This window comes from Hemiscyllium ocellatum (genome assembly GCF_020745735.1).
Source record: "Hemiscyllium ocellatum isolate sHemOce1 chromosome 27 unlocalized genomic scaffold, sHemOce1.pat.X.cur. SUPER_27_unloc_11, whole genome shotgun sequence".
Lineage (NCBI taxonomy): Eukaryota > Metazoa > Chordata > Chondrichthyes > Orectolobiformes > Hemiscylliidae > Hemiscyllium > Hemiscyllium ocellatum.
Window position 1 is genome coordinate 74,955 of NW_026867478.1, and position 26,578 is coordinate 101,532.

Genomic DNA, 26,578 nt, shown 5'->3' on the forward strand with positions numbered 1-26,578 from the left:
TTCCATATCCAGACAGTGGTTCATGTATGGAATGAATGTCCAGAGGAAGTGGTGGATGCACGTACAGATGCAACGGTTAAAAGACATGTGGATAAGTACATGAATAGGCACGATGCGGAGGGATAGGAGCCAAACACTGGCAAGTGGCACTAGTTTAGTTTGAGAACATAGTCAGCATGGAATAGTTGGGCTGAAGGGTCCGTTTCTGTGCTGTCTGACTGTAACTGTTCTGTCGTGGTCTTAAAACCATTTTCTTGCCTTCCACTTTAAATGTGGTTACTGTACCTGCATCCAACACATAAACTACAAAACACACCTTATCCACACAACATAAAAATCCACATTTTGTTGTTCAAAAATCATATGAACTCAGCCTTGAATATATTTAATGACCCCCTAAATGCATGAAGACATCCTCACTTCTAATCCCAGTTCATCTTGCTAATATACCACTTGCCTTGCTGATTGCTTGCTGCACCTGTCTGACAACTGGCAGTGACTGGTGTAGAAGGACGCTGAGGGCTAACCTTATAAGAGGTTTGTAAGGGATGTGGGGGAAAAGGCCTTGGGTATTGACTCTCCAAGGTAGGAGAGTCCAGAACTAAAGTGGCTTAGCTTTTAGGTGAGCGGGGAAAGGGACATGAGGGGAAACCTTTTCACAGAGTGTGGTGCATGTATGGAACTGCCAGAGGAAGTGGTGGAGGTTGAAACAAGTACAACATTTAAAAGGCATCTGGATGGGTACACTAACAGAAAGGGTTTAGAGGGATGTGGGCCAATGTCGGCAAGCGAGACAAACTTAATTTAGGATAGCTGGTCAGCACCGAGTTGGGCTGAAGGGTCCGTTTCTGTGCTGTAATACTGGAATTGTCTTCGGTGGATGCAGAAGTGTGGTTGTGAAGACTGGACTTTCAGAGCAGCTTTCCAAGATGTTTTGCCCTTACTGAGAGCAAAAGAAGTTACAATGAAATCTTTCATTTGTGAGACAGCAACTGAGTGAGGGAGTACATCTGGGAGTTTGGTGGAAAGTGGGAATTCATTGCACTGTGGGGATGAAGACCTACCCTATCCAGTCATTTCTGCTGGTGGATGAGACCAGGCCTCAAGTTGAGGGGGAGTAGATTTAGGATAGAGATAAGGAGGAACTGCTTTTCCCGGAGAGTAGTCAATCTATGGAATTCTCTGCCCAAGAAAGAGAGGCAGCTTCATTAAGCATATTCAAGACACAGGTGGATGGCCTTTTTTTGGTCAGGGAATTAAGGGTAGTTGCGACAATGTAGTGAGGAGGAGCCGAACCGATGGATATATCAGCCATCATCTTAGTGAATGGTGGAGCAGGCCAACTCCTGCTTCTTCTACTATGAAACTATAATCCTGCATTTCCCATGGCTAACCCACCTAACCTGGACATTATGGGCAATTCAGCATGGCCCATCCAATTCAGCTGAATCCCCATCCCACACACTCTCCCTCCATTTTCACTGTTGATGTCCTGGACACAGTGAGAATTGGGAGCAGGAGTAGGCCATTTGGTCTTTCGAGCCTGGACCAGCATTGAACAGGTCATAACTGGATATGAATCTACCTCTATTGAGGTGGATAAGCTCAAGAAGAAAGTGAGGGCTGCAGATCAGAGTCGAGTGTGGGGTACTGGAAAAGCACAGCAGGTCAGGCAGCATCTGAGGAGCAGAGAAGAGAACTGGGGGGGGGGGTACAGAGAGAGAGAGGAGAACTACTTCTAAGGTAGGTATCCTTGGAAGAGACTTCATAGTGAAGTTGAAATCAACTCAGAGAAAGTGAGGACTGCAAATGCTGGAGATAAGAGTGGAGAACATTGTGCTGGAAAAGCACAGCAGGTCAGGCAGCATCTGAGGAGCAGGAGAATCTTTTGATTCTTGATGAAGGGCTTATGCCCGAAACACCAATTCTGCTGCTCCTGGGATGCTGCCTGACCTGCTGTACTTTTCCAGCACTACACTCTTCACACTAATTTAGGATATCTAGTCGGCATGGACAGGTTGGACCAAAGGATCTGTTTCCTAGCTGTACAACTCTATGACTCTAAATAATAAAAAGTATACTTTGACAAATAACAAACTATATCCATGTTAACAAGGCTTAGTACACCACATGGTTTACTAACCATTCTCAACAGGTCCTGTCCCTTCAATAACTGAGGAACATATACATGCTGGTGCATAGTATCCTTCACTAGTATTTACACACTACCCTCAGCAATTGTACAAGTAACAGCAAAGGGTAAACAGCACAAGGATTAAAAAACAGTGAGGGGTAAACAGCACAAGGATTAAAAAACAGTGAGGGGTAAACAGCACAAGCGCCAGTAAAAGCAGATGGAAAGTGAGTGTAAAATGTGACTATGACAGGACAGGCCCCACATTCCTTCCCCTCCGTCCCCCCCACAACCTGCCTCACCTTTCACCTCCCGGGCCCAGTACCTTCCAGGTGGCCCCATAGTTGACACAGGGGCCGCCCCACGACCAGTAGAACTCCACCACCCAGGCGGCCGACCAGTTCCCAAGCAGGCCCTTAACCCCATCCGCCTCCAGAATGGTCACCGGCTCCTGCCTGCTGTACAGCCGGCCGGTGTGGCCGTGACACAGCAGCTGCGCCAGGAAGGCGGCGGTGACCAGTGACGGGGATCTGCCCCGGGCCGCACGGCGCCATTTTCCTAACGGCCGCCGCTTCCCCGCTCGAGCGACTTCTCCTCCCAACCGCCTTCACCCCCGCGTGACGTCTGCACGGGGGATGGGCGGGGCCGGGGGAGCCTCACCGTCACCAAGCAACAGCCACCTCGCGCTACAACTGCTCATTCACAAAAACAAACTCTCCTGTCTCGCTCTGCAGCTGCAGGGGGGACACTGCCACGTTTCGAGGAGCCCTGTCTACATTGGGAAAGCTCACGGCTCCATTTAAACAGATATTCCGACATCTAACGGAACGGCCTCATATCTAAAGGGGGCAATCTGCATTTTAAAGGGACATGGACATTTTAACGGGCTATTTCTGCAAATACAGAGATGTAAATGGACGAGATTACATTTCAAAGGGATGTGGCACATTCAAAGGGATATCTTAATATGTAAAGTGACGCAGTTATATCTAAATGAATCTACATTTCGAAGAGACGTTGCCCTGTTTATAAGTAGAGACAATAGGTGTGAATTCTGTCTGTGTCCCAATGTTGAGTCAAATTGACATTTTTCTTTGAAAAGCTCTGCATTTAAATTACATTCTTGAGAAGGTGTAGGTTAGGGAGAATTGGCGTTGCTAAATTACCCATATTGACCAGGGATGTACAGTTTTGGGTGGCTTGGTCATGGGAAATAACAAATAAGGGGTTGGGTATGGGTGGGATACTGTTCAGAAGGCCAGAGTGAGATAGAGGGGCTGAATGGCCCACTTCCACATTGTGGGGAGGGTCATAGAATCCCGACAAAGGGGCATTTTATCTGCATCTATTCTGTCAAGTCCCTTTCAGAATTCGACTGGTTTCAGTAAAGGTAGACAGCACAGAAACAGATAGTTCGGTCCAATTCGTCCATGCCGACCAGGATTCCAAACTAAACCAGTCCCATTTGTCTGTATTTCACCCATATTCCTCTAAACCTTTCTATTCATGAACCCATCCAAATGCTGTTTCAATGTTGTAATTGTATCTACATCTACCACATCCTCAGCAAGTTCATTCCACATACAAAGCCACCCACTTTCCAAATGTTGCTCCTCAGGTTCCTTTTAAATCTCTCTCCTCCAAGTAATATGCCATTTTCTATTCACTTACCTCCACTCCTCATGATTTTATCAATCTCAATGAAGTCACCCCCCAACCTCCTGTGCTCCAGTGAATAAAGTCCCAGCCTCTCCTTACAACTCAAACCCTCCAGTCCTAGCACCGTCCTGGTAACTCTTTACCAAACCCTCTCTGATAGGAAGAATACTATGACAGGGCCACCAGAACTGTACTCAGTACTCTGAAAGTGGCCTCACCAACATCCTGTACAACCTCAACATGATGTCCCAACCCCTATACTCAATGGTGTGAACAATGAAGGCAATGTTGCGAAATGCCACCTTAACCGCCCTGTCTACCAGTGATGCAACTTCCAAAGAACTATGTACCTGAACACCACCCCCCCACGTCTGTCTGTTCTATAACATGAGCCAGAGCCCTAACCTTATCTGGACAATGCTGCCCTTCCTTGTTTTAGCAAAATGCAACCCCTTGCTTGTATTAATACCTCTCTCACACATGCTCCCCCCTCAGACATGCACATTTTCCCCCCAATACTCTCTCAGGCTTTTCTCCATCACAGTCACATTTTACCAAGCATGTACACATTCTCACACACAAACTCACATGCATGCACACACAATTCTTTGGGGTGAATTTGTATTGGCAGAATTTATTTGCAGATACATTCAATTTTGTGCAAAAAGCACACAATTTCCAGGCAGTCAATCCATGTAATATTTTATGAATTCCTCCTTTGGAAATAGAACCAGTCTGATTCAAGATTGGAATACTAACAGACTCAAATCTCACACCTTTAAATGCATTGTCTGAGCTGAGATATTATCTTTTTTATAAAACCTTAAGTCGTCTCAAGAATGTGACTTAAAAGATGTTCTGGCAGTTACTCGTTAATGAACCAAAACCTGCACCCATTCTAAGAGATGAAAGACTTGACAGCAATCTAGGCTTGTTCAATATATTCGATCAGTTGCATGATACTGATCTTTTGAGATACGTTCTGTGTCTTATGATGCTGGTCCACAGCTGCCTGATGAAGGGGCAGCACTCAGAAAGCTAGTGCTTCGAAATAAACCTGTTGGACAATAACCTGGTATTGTGAGATTTTTTTAACTTTATCAACCCAGTCTAATCTCGACACCTCCATATCATTTCTAGTGACCACAGCCCACACCTCCTGGTGCTGCCAGTAAACTTTACAATGCTCATGAAGCAACACAGTACCTGAAAGATTTACAATTTCTAATGATACTAGCTACTCATTCACCGCTCCATCTGATACATAACATTGGAAACTCTGCAGGAGGCTGAAAGAAAGGAGCAGCTTTAAACAAAAAACCTCTTGGAGCTGAAAGTTTTCAATGAGAGTCTGTTCCCAGTGGTAAGTTCAGGTAACCTTTATTGTGACAGCTTCAGATCCCACCTGCAAAAAGGCATAGACAAAGTAACAGCTTTTTAAACAGCTCAAGGTCAAAGCCCACACACTTCACACACACCCCACTGTCTTTACTATTGGGCAGCACCAGGTTGTCCCTTTGTAATTGGATCCTTGGTACAGCCATCACCCGGAGGAAGTATTGCCTCACTCAGCAATTTCAACCCATTCCCTCACTCCTAGTAAGTTTCTCCCCGCTCCTTTGCCAGTGGGGGGAGGGCAGTGTAGAGTCAACCAGACTGCTGTGGGTCTGGAGTCACGTGTAGGCCAGACCGGGTAAAGGATGCAGCTGGGACGACTGAGTGAATCCTTTCCCACAATGGCGGTTCCCTTCCCTAACAAGGGAGAGAGGGAATCACAGATGGGGGCTTTCTCCCCCGAACCACCCCCTCCCTGAAATGGTCTCATCGTTAGATTCTGAACTCCACATTTCTGACCGAATACCAATTCTGCCATCTGTCGTGGGGGGATTCGAACCCAGGAGTCCCCGGAACCGGGTTGATTGTCCAATCGATAATGGCACTCGGCCGTCACTCCTTCAATTCCCCTGCGATGGCACATGAACTCGCTGGTGCTTCTGCAAGTGGGAGGAGCGGGTGAAGCCTTTCCCGCACCGAGGGCAGGTGAACGGCCTCTCCCCCGTGTGGATCTGCTGGTGCCTCAGCAGGGTGGAGACCTGGGTAAAGGCCTTCCTACACTCGGGGCAGCTGAAGGGCCTCTCCCCCGTGTGCACACGCTGGTGGGTCTGGAGGTTGGAGTAATTGCTGAAGGCCTTCCCGCACTCGGGGCAGCTGAAGGGCCTCTCCCCTGAGTGAACCCGTTGGTGCCTCAGCAGGTCGGAGGAATAGTTGAAGCCCTTTCCACACTCAGGGCAGCTGAATGGCCTCTCCCCCGTGTGGATTCGCCGGTGGGCCAACAGGGCAGAGAAAAACATGAAGGCCTTCCCACAATCGGGACAGCTGAAGGGCCATTCCCCCGTGTGGTCCCGCTGGTGGGCCAGCAGGTGGGAGGAATGTCTGAAGGCCTTCCTGCAGACAGGGCAGGGGAATGGCCTCTCCCCGGTGTGACTGCGCCGATGAGTCTCCAGGGCAGATGGGAAACGGAAGCCTTTCCCACAGTCGCCACACTTCCATCGTTTCTCCGCAGGGTGGGATTCCTCAGGTTTCTCCATGCCCGAAGCTTCAGCTGCACACAAACATGTGTAGAGCCCCTACCCGCTGTGAATTCCTCTTCCCAGGCCGTATAACTTTTTCAGGCTCCACACTCAGTGCTGCAATAGTGGGGTCTCTCATCCAGTCCCACTGATGCTGAAAACATACTCAGATAGGAACCAAAAAGCTTTGATCCCTCTCACAGAAATCACAGTCAAAAATCGTTGCGGTCCTGGTGGATTGAGTGACTGTCAGACATTGATGTTGAAGTGAGGACTGCAAATGCTGGAGAGTCAGTCGAAAAACGTGGCACTGGAAAAGCACGGGGATGTCAGACAGCATCTGGGGAGCAGGAGGGTCAATGTTTCGGGTATAAGCCCTTCATCTGTTGATTGAGAAACTTCCACCATCAGATCTTCAAATACGCTGTAAAAATAGATTACAAAAGTCACCACTGTCAGTCCCAGGGTAGAAACTCTAAACAAGCAATTCTACTTTGTGGAATTTTCTTTTCTTTTATTATTCCACAAAATTGAAAGCACCATCCCACTCTCCCCACTCTGTTCTCACTCCGCACTAACTAATTCTCCTGAAGGTGCTGATTCAGGATCTTACAGGGGCAGAGAAGCAAAAACGCCAAGACTGATATCTCTCTGAATTTTGGGTACCTCCACCTGAAAGTTAATATCTTTCCCAACACTGGGAACGCTGAGAGTGAGCAGGTCTGATTTTGGGAAGCAAATAAAATGTGGGTCAATTCAGGATGAAGCTGCCACGCAGCTTCTTTCGGAACAACCAGACACAAAATGGTTACCATCCCTGGGAAGGGGAAGCAAACTGAGACATCAAGGTCTTAACACTGACACCAGAGAGAAACTGAATATACTGACGTGGCAAACGTTAGTGGAAAGCCAGAGTCATAGAGATATACAGCACAGAAACAGTCCCTTCAGTCCAACTCGTCTGTACCGACCAGATATCGTAAATCAATCTGGAACCATTTGCTCACACGTGGCCCATAGCTGGGGTCATCCCCACCCCCTGTCCCGAGTCCTTGATGCCTCCAAGCTGACCCTCAAAGGTTCGGTTTGTCCCTCCATTCTTTCCCAGTTGTCTTTTGCAGGTTTTGAAAACTTTCCCAATTCTCTGTGTATAGGATTTGGGAAGTTATGTTGTAGCTGTACAGGACATTGGTTAGAGCTGAAAATGTGTTGCTGGAAAAGCGCAGCAGGTCAGGCAGCATCCAAGGAGCAGGAGAGTTGATATTTCGGGCATGAGCCTTTCTTCAGGACATTGGTTCAGCCACATTTGGAACATAGTGTGTGCAATTCTGGTTTCCTTACTATCAGTAAGATGTTGTGAAACTTGAAAGGGTTCAGAAAAGATTTACAAGGAAATTGCCAGGGTTGGAGGATTTGAGCTAAAGGGAGACTAGGGCTGTTTTCCCTGGAGCGTTGGAGACTAAGGGGTGACCTTATAGAGGTTTATAATATCATGAAGGGCATGGATAGGGTAAATAGACAAAATCTTTTCCCTGCCGGGGGGGGGGGGTCCAGAACAAGAGGGCATAGGTTTAGGGTGATGGGGGGGAAAGAAACAAAAGAGATCTTGGGGTCAACCTTTTCATACAGAGAGTGATACATGTATGGAATGAGCTGTAGGAGGAAGTGATGGAGGCTGGTACAATTGTAAGATTTAAAAGGCATTTGGACAGGTATATGAATGGGAAGAGTTTGGAGGGATATGGGCCAGGTGCTAGCAGATGGGACTGGATTGGGATGGAATATCTGGTCGGCATGGACGAGTTGGACCAAAGGGTCTGTTTCCCATGCTGTATATCTCTATGACTAGTTGGACATAAGGGTCTGTTTCTGTGCTGTATGACTCTGGAACTGTTCTGTACTGGTCTTAAAACCATGTTCTTGCCTTCCCCCACAAACATCACTTCTTTGTTGTTCATAAATCAGATGAACTCAGCCTTGAATATATTCAATGATCCCATAACTGCAGGAAGACATCCCTACTTCTGAACTCAATTCCTCTTGCTAATATACCACTTGCCTTGCGCATTGCTTGCTGCTCCTGTCTGACAACTGGCAGTGACTGGTGTAGAAGGACACTGAGACCTCTTTGTCCATTCACACATCATTCCTGATGAAGGGCTCGTGCTCGAAAAGTCAACTGTCCTGCTCCTCGGATGCTGCCTAACCTACCGTGCTCTTCCAGGACCACACCTTTTGCCCCTGATCTCCAGCATCTGCAGTTCTCACATTCTCCACATCCAATTACATCTCCATTTAAACAAAGCACCTCCTTTCTACATTTTTGCCACAGCAAAGGCTATAACTTCATATTGTGGAACTGCATTTGCCAGTTGTGGTCTTCTCTATATCGGAGAGATTGACCTCAAACTTGGGGAATGGTCCACTGAGCATCATATCTGGGTCGACAGAGCCGACCAGAGTTCCCAGTCACCACCCATTTCAATTCCCCTTCCCACCCCCTTTTTGACATTACCATCTTTGGCCTCCTCTATTGCCACAACGAATCAAATTGGAGGGACAACACCTCATCTTAATAGGGAAGGAAGTAAGCAATAAATAATAGATCACTACAGAGTGCTCAGGAACAAAGGGACCTTACTGTCCAAGTTCAGAGATCCCCGAAGGTATCAGTACAGGTCAAACAGGGGATGAGGAAGGCATAGATTGGTACTTTGTCACTCAGAGGGTGGTGCGTGTGTGCAATGAGCTGCGAGAGGAAGTGGAGGCTGGCACAAATACAACTTTTAAAGGGCAGCTGGATGGGTATGTGAATAGGTAGGGTTTAGAGGGATATGGGCCAAGTGCTGGTAAATAGGATAGATTAATTTCAGATATCTAGTCAGCATGGATGAGATGGACTGTTTCTGGCCATCCACTTCATTTTGAAATGTTTTCACTACCACTTGGAACACCCTGTTAGGGTTCAGAGTGTGCCAGGTCCTGACATCTCCTTCCTCACGTCTCCTGTGTATTTTAAATCAATAATACCGTTTGTATGTTACTGGGTTAGTACTTTAAACCCACAGACACATACAATATAAACCAGAATTTCTATTCGGTATGGAAAGTGATGACTTGTTTCAACTTTGTTAACACGGTATCAGAAGGGGAGGATCTGCAAATTCCATAACGAGATCTGACAGGGTCACTCAATATCATTGGGGGGGTGGGGTGGGGGGGTTGAATTTGGAAAGAGAAATCCATTCGACCTGCTTCAAAAGGTACTGGACATCAGTGTGAGCAGAGAAGCACTCAGAAAGGAACCACCAGTGAACTGAGATTTAACTGGTTACACAGAATGAGTTGATGTGTCCCAGGGAGCTGACTATGGGAAGGAGCTTTAACCAGTTACACAGACTGAGGGCGGAACTGAGGCATTTATTTTACCCTGGAGCATCCTGGGGGGTGACCGTGGAGAGGTTTATAAAATCATGAGGGGCGTGGATAGGGCAAATAGCCTAGGCCTTTTTCCCCAGGGTGGGGGGAGTCGAAAACTAGAAGGCATAGGTTTAAGGTGAGAAGGGAAAGACTTAAGGGGGCCTAAGGGACAACTTTTCATGTCGAGGGTTGTACATGTATGGAATGAGCTGCCAGAGGAAGTGGTGAAGGTGGGTACAATTGCAACGTTTAAGAGGCATTTGGATGGGTATATGAATAGGAAGGGTTTGAAGGGATATGGGCTGGGTGCTGCCAGGGGGGATGAGATTGGGTTGGGATATCTGATCGGCATGGGCAGGTTGGACCAAAGGGTCTGTTTCCATGCTGTACATCTCTATGACTAGCACTCGCTGCGTGGCTCCTTCATCAGGTGATTGTGGAGAATAAAATCATAAGGCACAGAATGGATGGAAAAACATTACAGTGCACCGAAATGATATATCAAAAAACCCTGGATTGTTAAGTCTTTCATCTTTTAGTATGGGCTGCTCGTACCGTTCATTTGTAAATCCCAGAATTTCCTCAAAGACATTTTCTTGAGATAACTCAAAGTTTAATAAGAAAAGGTGACATCTCAGCTCTGACAATGCATTAAAGGTGTGAAATCAGGGTCTGTCTGTATCACAATCTTGAATCAGATTGGTTCTATTTCCAAAGTGGAATTTACAAAATATTACATGGATTGAACAGCCTGTATATTGTGCATTTTTGAGAAAAATAGAATGTCTCTGCAAATACAAATTTACCCTCATGGATGTATGTGTGTGAATAAGACAGAGAAAAGTCTATTTTGTATTGTATATCCCTATGTCTACTTGATAACAGATGCTTTATTTCTGTCGGTGTAAATATTATTGTAAACCATAGCTGTGTATGAATAGTTAGATATTAGGGAGAGAGAATGCCTCAAGTTGGGCACGATAAGAATCCTGGGAGAGCCCTATTTCTGGTTTACTTCCTCATGAACAAACATTAAGCATGAGAATGAGCATTTATTGATTTTTAATTTTGTTCTTTTCTTTTGTTGGTTTCCCAGCTAGGACTACACTCTGTGTCTGGATGATTGACAGGCTGGGGGATTGTGGCTTGAGTCTTGCATAACTGAATGTTTTATTGTTCCAGAAGGTGTGGGGGTGGGGGTCAAGGCTTCAGCAGAAATCTAGCAGAGCAGAGAACAGACCAATATCTTACTCTGTGGGAAACTGAAATCCGAGCTGATCATGGCTGATATATTCATTGCCCCAACTATCCTTAACTCCCTGACCATGAAAATCCATCCAATTGTGTCTTGAATATACTTAATGAAGATGCCTCTACTGCTTCCTTGGGCAGAGAATTCCATAGATTGATTACTCTCCAGCAAAAGCAATTCCTCCTCATCTGTCCTAAATGGCACCGTGGCACAGCGAGCAGCACTGCTGCCTCACAGCGCCAGAGACCTGGGTTCAATTCCTGCCTCGGGCAACTGTGTGTGGGTTTCCTCCGGGTGCTCTGGTTTCCTCCCACAGTCCAAAGATGTGCAGGTTAGGTGAATTGGCCATGCTAAATTGCCTGTAGTGTCAGGTGAAGGGGTAAATGGGGGTGGGTTGCTCTTCAGAGGGTTGGTGAGGTCTTTTTGGGGTGAAGGGCCTAAGTAATCTAATATAATCTAAAATCGACTCCCTGGTCTCATCCACCAGCAGATTTGACTGGATAGGGTAGGGCTTCATCCCCACAGTGCAATGAATTCCTACTTTCCACCAAACTCCCAGATGGATTCCCTCACTCAGTTGCTGTCTCAAATGAAAGACTTCATTGTAACTTATTTTGTTCCCAGTAAGAGCAAAACATCTTGGAAAGCTGCTCTGAAAGTCCAACCACACTTCTGCATTCACCAAAGACAATTCCAGTATTACAGCACAGAAACAGACCCTCTGGCCCAACTCGTCCGTGCGGACCAGATATCCTAAACTAATCTTGTCTCATTTGCCCACATATGACCCATATCCCTCTCAACACTTCCTATTCACATACCCATCAAGATGGGTTTTAAATGTTGTACTTGTTGCAGCCTCCACCACTTCCTCTGGCAGTTCCACACATGCACTACCCTCATGTTGCCCCTCATGTCCCTTTCCCCGCTCACCTAAAAGCAAGTACTTTAGTTCTGGACTCTCCTACCCTGGAGAAAAGACCTGGGGTATTGACTCGCCATGCCCCTTAAACATTTATAAGGTTAACCCACAGCATCCAACGTAGAGAAATGAGACCTGCAGCTGCTGGAATCAGAGTCTAAAAGTTTGGGGTTGGAAAAGCACAGCAGGACAGGCAGCATCTGAGGACCAGGACAGCTAACATTTCCGGCCCGAGCCCTTCGTCAGGAATGATGTGTGGATGTACAAAGAGGTCTCAGCGTCTTTCTACACCAGTCACTGCCAGTTGTCAGACAGGTGCAGCAAGCAATCAGCAAGGCAAGTGGTATAAATCACAAAATGAACTGGGATTAGAAGTGGGGATGTCTTCCTGCAGTTACGGGGGTTATTGAATATATTCAAGGCTGAGTTGCTCTGATTTTTGAACAACAAAGTGTGGATATTTATGTTGTGTGGTTGAGGTGGGTTTTTGAGTGATTTGTGTGTTGGAAGCAGGTACAGTAACCACGTTTAAAGTGGAAGGCAAGAAAATGGTTTTAAGACCACAACAGAACAGTTACGGTCAGACAGCACAGAAATGGACTCTTCAGCCCAAATATTCCACGCTGAGTATGTTCTCAAACTGTGTTTGGCCCATATCCCCCCGCACCTTCCCTATTCATGTACTTATCCAAGTATCGGTTAAACGTTGTATCTGTCCGTGCATCCACCACTTCCTCTGGACATTCATCCCATACATGAACCACTCTCTGTTTATAAAAACCTTGTCCCGAATCGATCCACGCCGTGCATTCATTTGCAGCAACCGAAAGGAAAGGGAAGTGAAAGATTGAATCCAAGAATGAAATAAAAGGAAAAGGAGTTGAGAAGAGAGTGCCGTACTCACAGATGGGTGACGGAGTAAGGAGGTTACAGTCTGGAGCAAACTCAATCTTCATTCAGAGAGAGGAGCAGCAGCTTCCGAAGCTCGTGTTCCAACTTCTGCATTCAGACAATAGGAAGGCTCTGATTGGCAGGAGGACCGGTATTCTTCCGGTCCTCCAGGGTTTCCCATTGGTCCACCAAAAGAACTTCGTGACGCGTGCTTTGCGAGGAGCATGCGCAGTTTCATCCTCGTAACGGCGAGCATGCGCAGTATGCTCTCTGGTGATGCTGCTACTGACAGAATTGAAGTGTCCAAATGCCAAGAGAAGTAAAAAAGGGGAGATGCACCCTTTCTCCCCCCTGTGACATTTACCTTTCCTACACGCCCCATGACTTTATAAATCGAAATAAGGTCACCCATCAACTTGTGGTCGTTGATAGGGCGACCAGAAGTGTACTCAGTACTCTACACGTGGTCTCACCAATATCCTGTACAACCTCAACGTGATGTCCCAACTCCTGCACTGAACGGCGTGAACAATGAAGGAAAGTGTGCTAAACGCCTCCTTCACCACCCTGTCTACCAATGATGCAACTTTCAAAGAACTATGTCCCCGATTTGGAGATGTTGGTGTTGGACTGGGGTGTACGAAGTTAAAATTCACACCACACCAGGTGATACTCCAACAGGCTCATTTGCAAACATAAGCTTTTGGAGCGCTGCTCCTTCATCAGGTGGTTGTGTCTTATGATCCTGTTCTACAAACATCCCATGAAGGAGCAGCACTCAAAGCTCGTGCTTCCAAATAAACCAGTTGGACGATAACCTAGTGTTGAGAGATTTTTAACCTTATGTACCTGAACCCCTCCCCCACCATGTCTATGTTCTCCAATACAACGCAGGGCCCTACCATTAACTGGACAAGTTCTGCCCTTCCTTGTTTTAGCAAAATGCAACGCCTTGCCTTCATCTGTCACGCTCTCTCGGACACTCACACACACCCTAACACTCACACTGTCTCACAAGCTTATACTCCAAACACACACTTCATTAGCATGCATGCACAAACTCACATGCACGCACACTCTCGTGCATACACAGTCTCACATAAGTCTATGGGGTGAAATTGCATTTGCAGAATTATATTTGCAGATATATTCAATTTTGTTCAAAAAGCATACAAACTGCATGTAATATTTTATAGTCCATGTAATATTGTATAAATTCCCACTTTAGTTAATAGAACCAATCTGATTCAAGATTGGGATACAGACTCGAACCTCACACCTTTTGTGCAGGATCTGAGCTGAGATGCCACCTATTTTTATAAAACCTTAAACCATTTCGAAGGTGAATTCAAAGTAGTTCTGGGGTTTACATATTAACGAACTGAAACCTGCAACCCATGGTAAAAGATGAAAGACTAATCCGCAATCTAGATTTATTCAATACCTCATCAGTTGCATGACACCATCAGCTTTTGCTATAAATTCTGTGTCTTATGATTCTGCTCCACAGCTACCTGATGAAGGAGCAGCACTCCGAAAGCCAGTGCGTCCAAATAAACCAGAAGGAAGATAACCTGGTGTTGTGTGATTTTTAACTTTATCCACCCCTGTCCAACACCGGCACCTCCAGATCGTTTGCAGTGGACACAGCCACCACTTCCCAGTGCTGCCAGGAAACTGTACAATGACAATGGGATGATATAGTACCTGCACTCCTGAAAAATTCACAATTTCTAACAATACTGGCTACTCATTCACTGCTGCAACTGATACACAACATTGGAAACATAGTACAGGAGGCTGTCAGAAATGAACACAACAATCTGAGGAGCAAAATCAACATTGCCCGAAAAATATCGATTTTCCTGCTCCTTGGATGCTGCCTGACCTGCTGTGCATTGACAGCACCACTCTAATCTTGACTCTGATCTTCAGCATCAGCAGTTCTCACTTTCACCTGTAAGAAATGAGCAGTTTTAAAACAAAAACATGTTGCAATTCCAAGCTCTCAATGAGAGTCTGAGCTCGGTGGGAAGTTCAGGTAATCTTTATTGCGACCCAAAATTGTTACAGCTTCACAATCTCCCAGCAGAAAGGCGTAGAAAAAGTAGCAATGTTTTAAAAAACAGCTCACAGTCAAATTGCACACACTCCCTCCAACCCCTCACTTTCTTCATTATTGGTCACCAAGTTGCCCTTTGGAATTGGATCCTTGGTACAGCCTTAACCCGGAGAAAGTATTGCCTCACTCAGCATTTTCAACCTGTATCCTGTATCCAAGTTAGTTGGATGGGCAGTGCAGAGTCGATCATACTGCTGTGGATCTGGAGTCATGTGTAGGCTAGACCACGTAAAGGATGCAGCTGGGACGACTGAGTGAATCCTCTCTCACAACGACAGTTTCTTTCCCTAAAAAAGAACGGGGACTTCTTCCACCCCCACCCCACCGACAATGGTTTCACCGTTAGATTCTAAACTCCAGATTTCTGACCAAATTCCAATTCCACCATCTGTCGCAGTGGGATTCGAACCTGGGAGTCCCCTGAACCAGGCTGATACTCCAGTCGATAACGGCACTCAGCCATCATTCCTTCAATCCCCCTGCGATGGCACATGAACTCGCTGGTGGCTCCGCAGGTGGGAGGAGCGGGTGAAGGCCTTCCCGCACTCAGGGCAGCTGAAGGGCCTCTCCCCCATGTGGACCCGCTGGTGCCTCAGCAGGTGGGAGGAATTGCTGAATGCCTTCCCGCACACGTGGCATGGGAACGGCTTCTCCCCTGTGTGGACCCGCCGGTGGGTCAGCAGGTTGGTGGAATGGCTGAAGGCCTTCCCACACTCGGGGCAGCTGAAGGGCCTCTCCCCGGTGTGGACCCGTCAGTGGGTCTGGAGGTTGGAGGCCTGGGTAAAGGCCTTCCCACAGACAGGGCAGGGGAATGGCCTCTCCCCAGTGTGGCTGTGCCGATGAGTCTCCAGGGCAGATTGGAAACGGAAGCCTTTTTTGCAGTCGCCACACTTCCACAGTTTCTCCGCGGGGCGGGATTCCTCTGGTTTCTCCATGGCCGGAGCTTCAGCCACACACAAACGCACGTAGAGACTCTCTCCACCTTGAATTCCTCTTTCCAGGCCAAAAAAACTGCATCAGGCTCCACACTCAGTGCACTGCAATGGTAGGGTCTCTCATCCAGTCCCACTGATAACAAAAAGTGACATTTCAGCCCAACTTTGCAATTATAATTCTGCAAACATACACAAACAAGTCCACGGGAGTGAGTGTGTGTGTGTGTGTGAGACAGAGAGTGTGTGGCGTGTGCATGCATGAAAGAGAGAAAATGTCTATTTCCATCCTGTATGTCTCTACCTATTTGAGAACAGATGCCTTACTTCTGTTGGTGTAAGTATTGTTGTAAATCATAGCTGGGTACTAATAGTTAGATATAAGGGGGTAGAGAATTCCTCAAGTAGGGCAGTATAAGAATCCTGGGAGAGCCCTATTTCTGGTTTACTTCCTAATGAACAAACATTAAACACAAGCACCTACCTATTTATTTCAAATTTGGTTTCATTTTTCTTGTGTGATTCCCTGCTGTGACTACACTGCCTGGATGGTTGACAGGCTGGGAGATTGTGGGTTGGGGCTTGATTGGCTGAATGCTTTATTGTTCCAGAAGGTTAGAAGGGAACAGGGAGATCAACAGTGGACAGAGAAATCAGGACCTGAAATCCGAGGTGACACCAGACTACCCTGTGATCAGTGCTTTCAATAGCAGTGCCAACCCTCCACCTTTACCTAGCTTCCCATTTGAGGTCACCCTCAGTATTCAGGATCCAATCCTTCTCATTCTGAAGCCATGTCTCTGTAGGGAGTGTCAGATCACAATCATTCACTTCAATGTGTGTAGTTAATTCCTTCACTTTTGTCACAATGCAGCACACATTCAGACACACCATTTTTAATTTTAATTTTTGTGATGTTTAGAATCCAGTTTTGATTGCTGGTACATTTACTCCCCTTGTCCCTTTCTATCGTTCTCTGATGTTCATTTCCTACATCACTGCATTACTCACCAGCCTTGATTTGGATTGGCCATAATGTCCATGGATGGTAGGTGGGTTAGCCATGGGAAATGCAGGGTTATAGTTTCGGAGTAATAGAAGCAGGAATAGGCCATTTTGCCCGTCCAGCCTGCTTCACCATTCATTATGATCATGGCTGATCTATCCATTGTCTCCGCTCCTCCTCCCTGCATTGTCCCAACTACCCTTAGTTCCCCTATCATTGCAAAAACCCATCCAACTGTGTCTTGAATATACTTTACAAAGTTGCCTCTACTGCTTCCTTGGGCAGAGAATTCCGAAGATTCACTACACTCCAGGAAAAGCAGTTCCTCCTCATCTCTGTTCTAAATTTACTCCTCCTAATCTTGAGCCTGGTTTCATTCACCAGCAGAAATGACTGGATAGGGTAAAGCTTCATCCCCACAGTGCAATGAATTCCCACTTTCCACAAAAACCTCGGATGTACTACTCACTAGTTGCTGTCTCACAAATGCAAGATTTCATTGTAACTTCTGCTCCCATTAAGGGCAAAACATCTTTGAAAGCTGCTCTGAAACTCCAGCCTTCACAATCACACTTCTGCTTTCACTGAAGAAGATTAGAGTCATACAGCAGGGAAACAGACTGTTTGGTCCAACTTGTTTGGCCAAACAGATATCCTAAATTAATCTACTTCCAATTTGTCTGCATGTGGCTCATATCCCTTGAAATCCTTCCTTTTCATGTACCCATCCAAATGCTTTTTAAAATTCCCCCTCACCTCAAACATATGCCTTCTAGTTTTGGACTCTGGGGAAAAGACCTTGGATATTCACCCTATCCATGCCCCTTACGAATGTCTGTAAGGTCACCCCTCAGCCTCCAATGCTCTAGGGAAAATATCCCCAGCCATTTCAGCCTCTCCCTATAGCTTGAACCCTCCAACTCTGACAGCAGCCTTATAAATCTTTTCCGACCCCTTTCAAAGTTTCACAGCATCTTTCCTATAACAGGGAGACCAGAAATGAATGCAGTCTTCCAAATGTGGACTAACCAATGTCCTACACAGCCACTACATGACCTCCCAATTCCTGTATTCTCTGCTCTGACCAATAAAGGAAAGCATACCAAATGCCTCCTTCACTATCCTGTCTACCGGTGACTCCACTTTCAAGGAACTATGGAACCTGCACTCCAAGGTCTCTTTGTTCTGCAACATCCCCCTTAACTGTGTCAGTCCTGCCTGGATTGCTTGACCAAAATGCAAACCACACACTTCTCTAAACTGAACTGCTATTCCTTGGCCCATCAGCCCACCTGATCAATTCTCATTCATAGTGAACTTTCTTTCCTCTCTTATTCCCTTGAAGTTGAAAATCTCCACCCCACACCCTCTCCCTCCATTCTCAGTTTGCTGACCCTAATCCCTGCTGTAACTCATCCTGAAGGGTCTGCTTCATGCTGATTAACAGGCCCACACTCGGTGGGGGACCTAATTGAAACAAGGAATACTGAACAGCCTGGACAGAGTGGCAGTTGGAAAGGTGTTTCCATTGGTTGGAGGGACTAGAACCAGTGGGCACAGCCTCAGAGTAAAGGGAAGACCTTTCAGAATGGAGGTAAGGAGAAACTTCAGCCAGAGAGTGGTGAATATATGGAATTCACTGCCACAGAAGGCTGTGCAGGCCAGGCCACTGAGGATATTTAAGATTGAGATGGATACGTTCTTGAGTCTCAAGGTGATGGAGGGTTACGGAGATGAAGTGGGAGCATGTGGCTGAGGAACCTATCAGCCATGATTGAATGGCAGAGCAAACCTCGAATGGTCCAATTTCTGCTCTGATGCCTTATGTTCTCTTGCTGTCCTGGACACACACACAGAGCACATCGGAAGCAGGAGTAGACTGTTTGGTCTTTCAAGCCTGCACCAACATCCATCAGATTGTTGGCAGATTCACAACGATCGAGATGAATAGGTTGGGACTTGTTCACTGGATCACAGGAGGTTGAGAGGTGACCTGACAGAGGTTTATAAAATCACGAGGGGTAGATGAGGTGACCGCTGGGTATCCTTTCCCTAAGGTGGGGGTTTCAAGATTAGGCAGCAAATTTGAAGGTGAGAGGAGAAAGATTTTAAAAAGGCTGGGGGGAGGGGCACTTTTCTTTTTACACAGAGTGGTTTGTATGTGGGATGAATGTGGACGCAGGTTGAGTAACAACGTTTAAAAGACATTTCAATAAGTATATGAGTAGGAAAGGTTCAGAGGAATATGGGACAAATGCAGGCAGGTGGGACTAGTTTAGTTTGTGAATATAGTCGGCCTTAGACTAGTTTGACTAAAGGATCTGGTTCTGTTGGTGTCTGACTCTATACTGGTGTTAAATCATTTACTTGCCTTCCCCCAGAAACACCCACTTCTTTGGTGTTCAAAAATCAGACGAACTCAGCCTTGGATAATGTTCAATGATCCCCTAACACAGGGAGACATCCCCACTTCTGAACTCAATTCCTCTCGCTAATGTACCCCTTGCCTTGCCTATTGCTTGCTGCACCTGTCCAGGATAAAGTGAGGACTGCAGATGCTGGAAATCAGAGTCTAGATTAGAGTGGTGCTGGAAAAGCACAGCCGGTCAGGCAGCATCTGAGGAACAGGAAAATCGACATTTCAGGCAAAGGCTCTTCACCTGCACCTGTCTGACAACTGGCAGTGACTGGTGTAGAAGGACGCTGAGGCCCCTTTGCACATCCACATATCATTCCTGATGGAATGCTCGGGACCGAAATGTCGACTCTCCTGGTCCTCGGATGTTGCCTGACCTACTGCCTTTTTCCAGCACCGCACTTTGACTCTAATCTCCAGCATCTGCAGTCCTCACTTTCTCCACATCCCAATATATCACCATTTAAACAATACACCACCTTTCTGCTTTTATTTCCCACAGCAATGGCTATAACTTCACATTGAGATACTGCATTTGCCACGTGTTTGTAAATTGTGGTCTTCTCTACATCGGGAAGACCGAGTGTAAACTTGGGGAACAGCTGGCACGCGATGAACATCCCCCAGAGTTTTGCTGACACCAGTGGGCATGCGTACTGTGTTACTGACACCGGATAACATGCGCAGTATGCTCACTGGGCATGCAGGTGTTCGTGTCAGATTTTAAGAGTCCAAATGCCAAAAGGTAAAAAAGGGGTAGAGCCGCAATTTGTTTTTCCCTGTGGTTCGACACTTCATTACTTTTGCATTCTGTCTGGCTGCTCAACTTTTGTATGTCTTTTCCCCAGGTTGGGGGGGCAAGTCCAGTACTGGAGGGCGCGGGTTTAGGGTGAGAGGGGGAAGGTTTCTGAGTGGTAATCTTTTTGCACAGACAGTGGTGCGTGTCAGCCAGAGGAAGTGGTGGAGGCTAGTACAGTGATAATATTTAGAATGCATCTGGATGGGGATATGAATAGGACAGATTCAGAGGGATAAGGGGTCAAATACTGGCAAATGGGTCACTGGATTAATTCAGGATATCTGGTCGGCACAGGATATCTGGTCGGCATAGACCGAAGGGTATGTTTCTGTGCTCTGTGACACTATTTCTAGATAGTTGGAACAACTTCACTCGGCCATTCACCCCTTACAATCAAGATCAGAGTGGTGCTGGAAATACACAGCAGGTCGGGCAGCATCCAAGGGAGCAGGAAAATCGACGTTTCAGACAAAAGCCTTGAATGCTGCCTGATCTGCTGTGCTTTTCCAGCACCACTCTAATCTCCAGCACCTGCAGTCCCCACTTTCGCCCATTCACCCCTCCCAGCCTCTCCTGAGCTGTGGCCTGACTGCGCTTATTTCAGTGAATCTTTCAGAAAGATTTCAGCAGCTCTTTGAAAAACTTGAATGTGCATTCTGACTTTAATGATGTTTCTGAAGATATCATTTTAGGTATTCTCAATTTTGAAGATCAGCCATTTCTCACCAATCCCGACTCCCAGGTAGAGTCATCATTTTGTGTGTGTGTCCTTTGAAGAGCTTGATCCAGCGGTCAAAGCTGGTTCGAGGCATTAGAAAGGACGGGTGTGGTGGGGGCTGGGGAGAAAAGAGACAGAATGGATGTGGGACAGAGGGAGAGAAAATTGGGGTCAGAGGGTGGGGGTAGAGACAGAGAATGAGTGGGGTTGATAGAGTGATTGGGCAGGGGAGAGAGAATGGACGTGGTGGAGAAGTGGGCGATGGCACAGGGCAGGGTGACACTAGGCACACGGATACACAAGATGGTCACTGAGCCATCAGTTGGCCAACTTGACACACAAGATGGCCGCCGGATCACAATACTGAGAGAAACAGCAGAGCAGATACAGACACTGCCTGGGGCCACCAGAATGCCAGCACAATGGACTCACAACCCAGGTGATTAGCTTAAGGCGGGTGGGGGAGAGAATACACATGAGTATTGAACACTGCCCGCCGAAGTGTCTGGGTCCAGCCAACACCTCTTATAGAAATGCTAACAGCTTGATACAGACTCAATACCAAATGCTAATAGCCAGGGCTGCAGGAATCCTCCTTCTCAGGAAGAGCAATTAGCGCCCATTACTACAACAATGGATTTCCATGCAGACATTGAAATGGACAATGTCTTCACTGAAACTGACAACGACTGTGCGGAAATTAACAAAGGCTGTGCCTGAACTGACAATGATTGTATCAACTGTCAACGATTCTGCAAGGACTACCATAAACAAATCATGTTACAAAGACAATAATCTCATCCCTGACCGATTGTATCACAAGATGGAAAAAAGTTTCTTGACGTGTGTTCCGGGTTGAGAGAAGTCTCGCAGCTGACACTGTGCTGTTGGTGTCTTTCTCTCCCCGGAGCCCCGGGATTTCCTTGTGCAATAAACTCTGTCATTGAACCGCAATTCTGACTCCGAGCCTGGTGTTTTTCCCCACAACAGGGGAGAGAGAAAGGACGGGGGTGGGGGTGGGGAGAGAGAATGGAGGGTGGGGGAGAGAGAATGGAGGGTGGGGGAGAGAGAAAGGAGGGTGGTGGAGAGAGAATGGGGAGGGAGAGAGACTAGGGGAAGGGAGGAGAGAATGGAGAATGGGGGGAAGGGACAGAGAATGGGGAGGGGGAGGGGAGAGAGAATGGGGGAAGGGAGAGAGAATGGGGGAGGGTAGAGGGAATGGGGAGGGGAGAGAGAATGCGTGGGTGGGGTAGAGAGAATGGAGAGGAGGGGAGAGAGAATGAGTGTGGGGGGAGAGGGGAGAGAGAATAGGGGTGGGGGAGAGAGAATGGGCGAGGGGAGAGAGAATGGGCGAGGGGAGAGAGAATGGGGGAGAGGGGGAGAGAGAATGGGGGATGGGAGAGAGAATGGGGAGGGGAGAGAGAATGAGGGGAATGGGGGAGAGGAGAGTGAATGGGGAAAGGGAAAGAGAATGGGGGGGGAGAGAGAATGGGGAGAGGGAGAGAGAATGGGGAGAGGGGAGAGAGAATGGGGGAGAGGAGAGAGAGAATGGGGAAGAGGGGAGAGAATGGGGGAGGGGAGAGAGAATGGGGGACGGGAGAGAGAATGGGGAAGGGAAGGGAGAATGGGGAAGGGGAGAGAGAATGGGGGAACGGGAGAGAGAATTGGGGAGGGGAGAGAGAATGGGGAGGGGAGAGTGAATGGGGGAAAGGGAAAGGGGAGGGAGAATGGGGAAGGGGAGAGAGAATGGGGGAAGGGGAGAGAGAATGGGGGAAGGGGAGAGAGAATGGGGAAGGGGAGAGAGAATGGGGGAAGGGGAGAGAGCGTGGGGAAGGGGAGAGAGAATGGGGAAAGGGGAGAGAGAATGGGGGAGGGGAGAGAGAATGGGGGGATAGGAGAGAGAATGGGGGGATATTATTGTGTATCTTAAGTGTTAAGGTATATCTGGCATATAGAGAGATGGCTTTGGTTGTTGGAGGTCAGTCATCTCAGTTCCAGGACGTCTCTGCAGGAACTCATAGGGTAGTGTCTTAGGCTCAACCATCTTCATCAATGACCTTCCTCCATCATAAGGTCAGAGAGGGAGATATTTGCCAACAGTTGCACAATGTTCAGCACAGTTCACAACTCCTCACAAACTGAAGCAGTTCAGTTTGAAATGCAACAAGATCTTAACAATATCCAATGGGCTGATGAGTGGCAAGTAACATGTATGCCATGCCAATGCCAAACAACGATCATCCTCAAAAGAGATAATCTGACCACTGCCCCGTGATATTCAACAGTGTTACTGTCACTAAACACCCCACTATCAACATCATTGGGGTTTACCATTGACCAGAAACTCAACTAGACTAATCACAGACACAATGGCAACAAGAGCAGGCAACAGGTCAGGAATACTGTGGCGAGTGACTGACCTTCTGACTCCCCAAACCCTGTCCATCTTCTACAAAACACAAGTCAGCAGTGTAATGGACTACTCTCCCACCAGCTTGGATGGGTGCAGCTTCAACAACATTCAAAAAGCTTGATACCATCCAGGACAAAGTCGCCTTCTTGATGGGCACCATCCCCACATACATCCACTCCCTCTGCCCACTGTTAAGAAGCAGGAATGTGTACGGTGTACAAGATGTACCACGGAAATTCACCAAAGATCCTTAGAAAACACCTTCCAAACCAACAACCACTTCCATTTAGAAGGACCAGGGCAACAGATAGATTAGATTACTTACAGTGTGGAAACAGGCCGTTCAGCCCAACAAGTCCACACCGACCCGCCGAAGCGCAACCCACCCATACCCCTACATTTACTCCTTACCTAACACTACGGGCAATTTAGCATGACCAATTCACCTGACCCGCATATCTTTGGACTGTGAGAGGAAACCGGAGCACCCGGAGGAAACCCACGCAGACACGGGGAGAACGTGCAAACTCCACACAGTCAGTCGCTGTGAGGCAGCAGTGCTAACCACTGTGCCACCGTGCCACCCACAAATACTTGGGAACACAACCTCTTGCAAGTACCCCTCCAATCCACTCACCATCTTGACTTGGGAAACATATTGCTGTTCCTTCAGTATCCCTGGGTCTATATCCTGGAATTCCCACCCAAAGGACATTGTGGGTCACCATACCATTATGGATCACAGCAGTTGAAGAAAGCGGGTCACCACCACCTTCTCAAGGGGAACTAAATGCTGGCCAGCCAGCGATGCACATGTACCATGAGTAACTTTTAATAAATGATTGAAACAGAGATTTGGAACCCGCAAACTAAAGAAAAATCGAGGTTCAGGTGGAACAGATATCGGGCTTTGATTCTGTCCTGATGTGAGGACAAATAAAGAGTGCTGCACGGACACCGAATTGGAAATTGTGTTTAGAGTTGAATGCCTGCAGTGTTTCACTCAGTGTATCAATCTAATATCGATTAAAGATTAGTTCCTGACATATACGTCACCAACATACGAAAAAGGACGGTTAAGAAGGCATATGGGACGCTTGAGTTCTTCTCTTTAATGGCTGATATACCACCCACAATCCCATGCGATCAGTAAACCGTTCTATTGGCCGTGAGCAGTGCTGATGGTGCGCATGTGTGAAATCGACTTGGGGCCCCGCCCCTCGTCGCTCTGATGGACGGGGAGACGAACCTTTGGGAAACCCTGAAGGACCGGAAGGAGCCTGGTCCTCCTGCCAATCAGAGCCCTCCTATTGTCTCAATGCGAAGGTTGGACCATGAGCTTCTAAGGCTGCTATTTCTGCTCCTGTCTCTGAATGAAGATTGAGCTTCATCCAGACTGTAAATTCCTTCCTCTGTTCAAGATCTGTGAGCACGGCACTCTCTTTTCTTGCCCCCTTTTCCATTTCTTTTTCCACTGTGGTGTCCAATTGTTGACTTGCAGCAACTGAAAGCAAAGGGAGTGAAACCGGGAGGAGACAGACTCTGGAAATGTTGGTCTGAGTCTGTGTCTCAATTGACAAAATAGACAGGCAGGAGGCTGGAAGAACACAGCAAGCCAGGCAGCATCAGGAGATGGAGAAGTTGACGTTTCGGCTGTATCCCTTCTTCAGGACTGGGGATGGGTATAGGGGGAGATGCAGATAAAGGGGGTGCAAGGGGCAGTGTGGTGAAGTGGGGATAGGTGAAGACAGGCTGAGGGTACGACCTGGTTGGTCAAGGGGAGGAAGGAAACTGGTTGGTGGCAGGGAGGATTGGAAATGAGGGGTCGGGGCTTTGAAGGTAGTTGGGGATGGGAAGTGAGGTTATTTGAAATTGGAGAATGTTGAGTCCTTCGAGTTGTAGGTTGCACAGGCGGGAGATGAGGTGTTGTTCCTCCAAGTTGTGGTTTGGTGTGGTGTGGTAAGGCTGGAGGCCAAAGATGGTCATGTCAGGAATGGAGTGGGAAGGGGAATTAAAATGGATGGTGACTGGGAGGTCCAGTTGGCCTCTGTGGACCCAGCTGCGATGCTCGGCGATACCGTTCCCCGAGTATATGCTCAGTCTCCCCGATGTAGAGAAGACCACCATTGGCAAACACATGGCAAATGCAGTACCACAATGTGAAGTTGGAGCCTTTCTGTGGAAATAAAAGCAGAAAGGCGGTATATTGTTTAATTAGTGATGGATTGGGATGTGGAGAAAGTGAGAACTGCAGATGGTGGAGACCAGAGTCAAAGTGTGGTTCTGGAAAAGCACAGTAGGTCAGGTAGCATCCAAGGAGCAGCACAGTCGACATTTCGGGCACGAGCCCTTTATTAGGAATGATGTGTGGACATACCAAGGGGCCTCAGCGTCCTCCTACACCAGTCACTGCCAGTTGTCAGACAGGTGCAGCAAGCAAGTGTTATATTAGCAAAAGGAATTGAGTTAAGAAGTGAGAATGTCTCGCTGTAGTTAGGGGATCATTGAATATATTCAAGGCTGAGCTCATCTGATTTTAGAACAACAAAGAAGTGGATGTTATGGAGGAAGGCAAGAAAATTATTTTAAGACCAGTACAGAACAGTTACAGGGTCATACAGCACAGAAACAGACCCTTCAGCCCAACTAGTCCATGCTGACTATATTCACCAACTAAACTAGTCCACCTAGATTGGCCCAATTCACTCTGAACCTTTCCTATTCATGTACTTATCCAAATGTCTTTTAAATATTGTTACTGTACCTGCATCCACCACCACTTCCTTTGGACATTTACTCCACACACTAACTACTCTCTGTGTTGAAAAAAAAGGTGTCCCTCCAGCCTTTTTGAAATCTTTCTCCTCTCGCCTTCAAATTTGCTGCCTAATCTTGAACCACCCAACCTAGGGAAACAATACCTGGTGGTCACTTCATCTGTCCCCTCATGATTTTATAAACCTCTGTATGGTCACCTTTCAACCTCCTGTGGTCCATTGAACAAGTCCCAACCATTCATCTAGATGTCGGCAGAATCACCACCAATCCGTTGAAAGTTGGTGCAGATTTGTAAGACCAGATGGCCTACTCTGCTTCCAATTCTTCTCACTGTCCAGGACAACAAGAAAACATAATACATCGGAGCAGAATTTTAGGCCATCAGCCCATCAGGTCTGCTCCATCATTCAAATCATGACTGATAATGTCTCAATCAAACATTTCTCACACTGTGTCTCCGTAACCCTCCATTGCCTTGATACTCCTAGAAACGTCTGTATCTCAGTCATTAAATATTCTCCGGGACCTGGCCTCACAGCCTTCTGT

The 26,578-nt window shown here is 47.1% G+C and overlaps 1 pseudogene; it reads right to left on the bottom strand.

Annotated features, from left to right (window-relative positions):
• Nucleotides 1–26,578, bottom strand: part of LOC132807247 (zinc finger protein 721-like) — a 145,380-nt pseudogene that overhangs the window by 51,187 nt on the left and 67,615 nt on the right.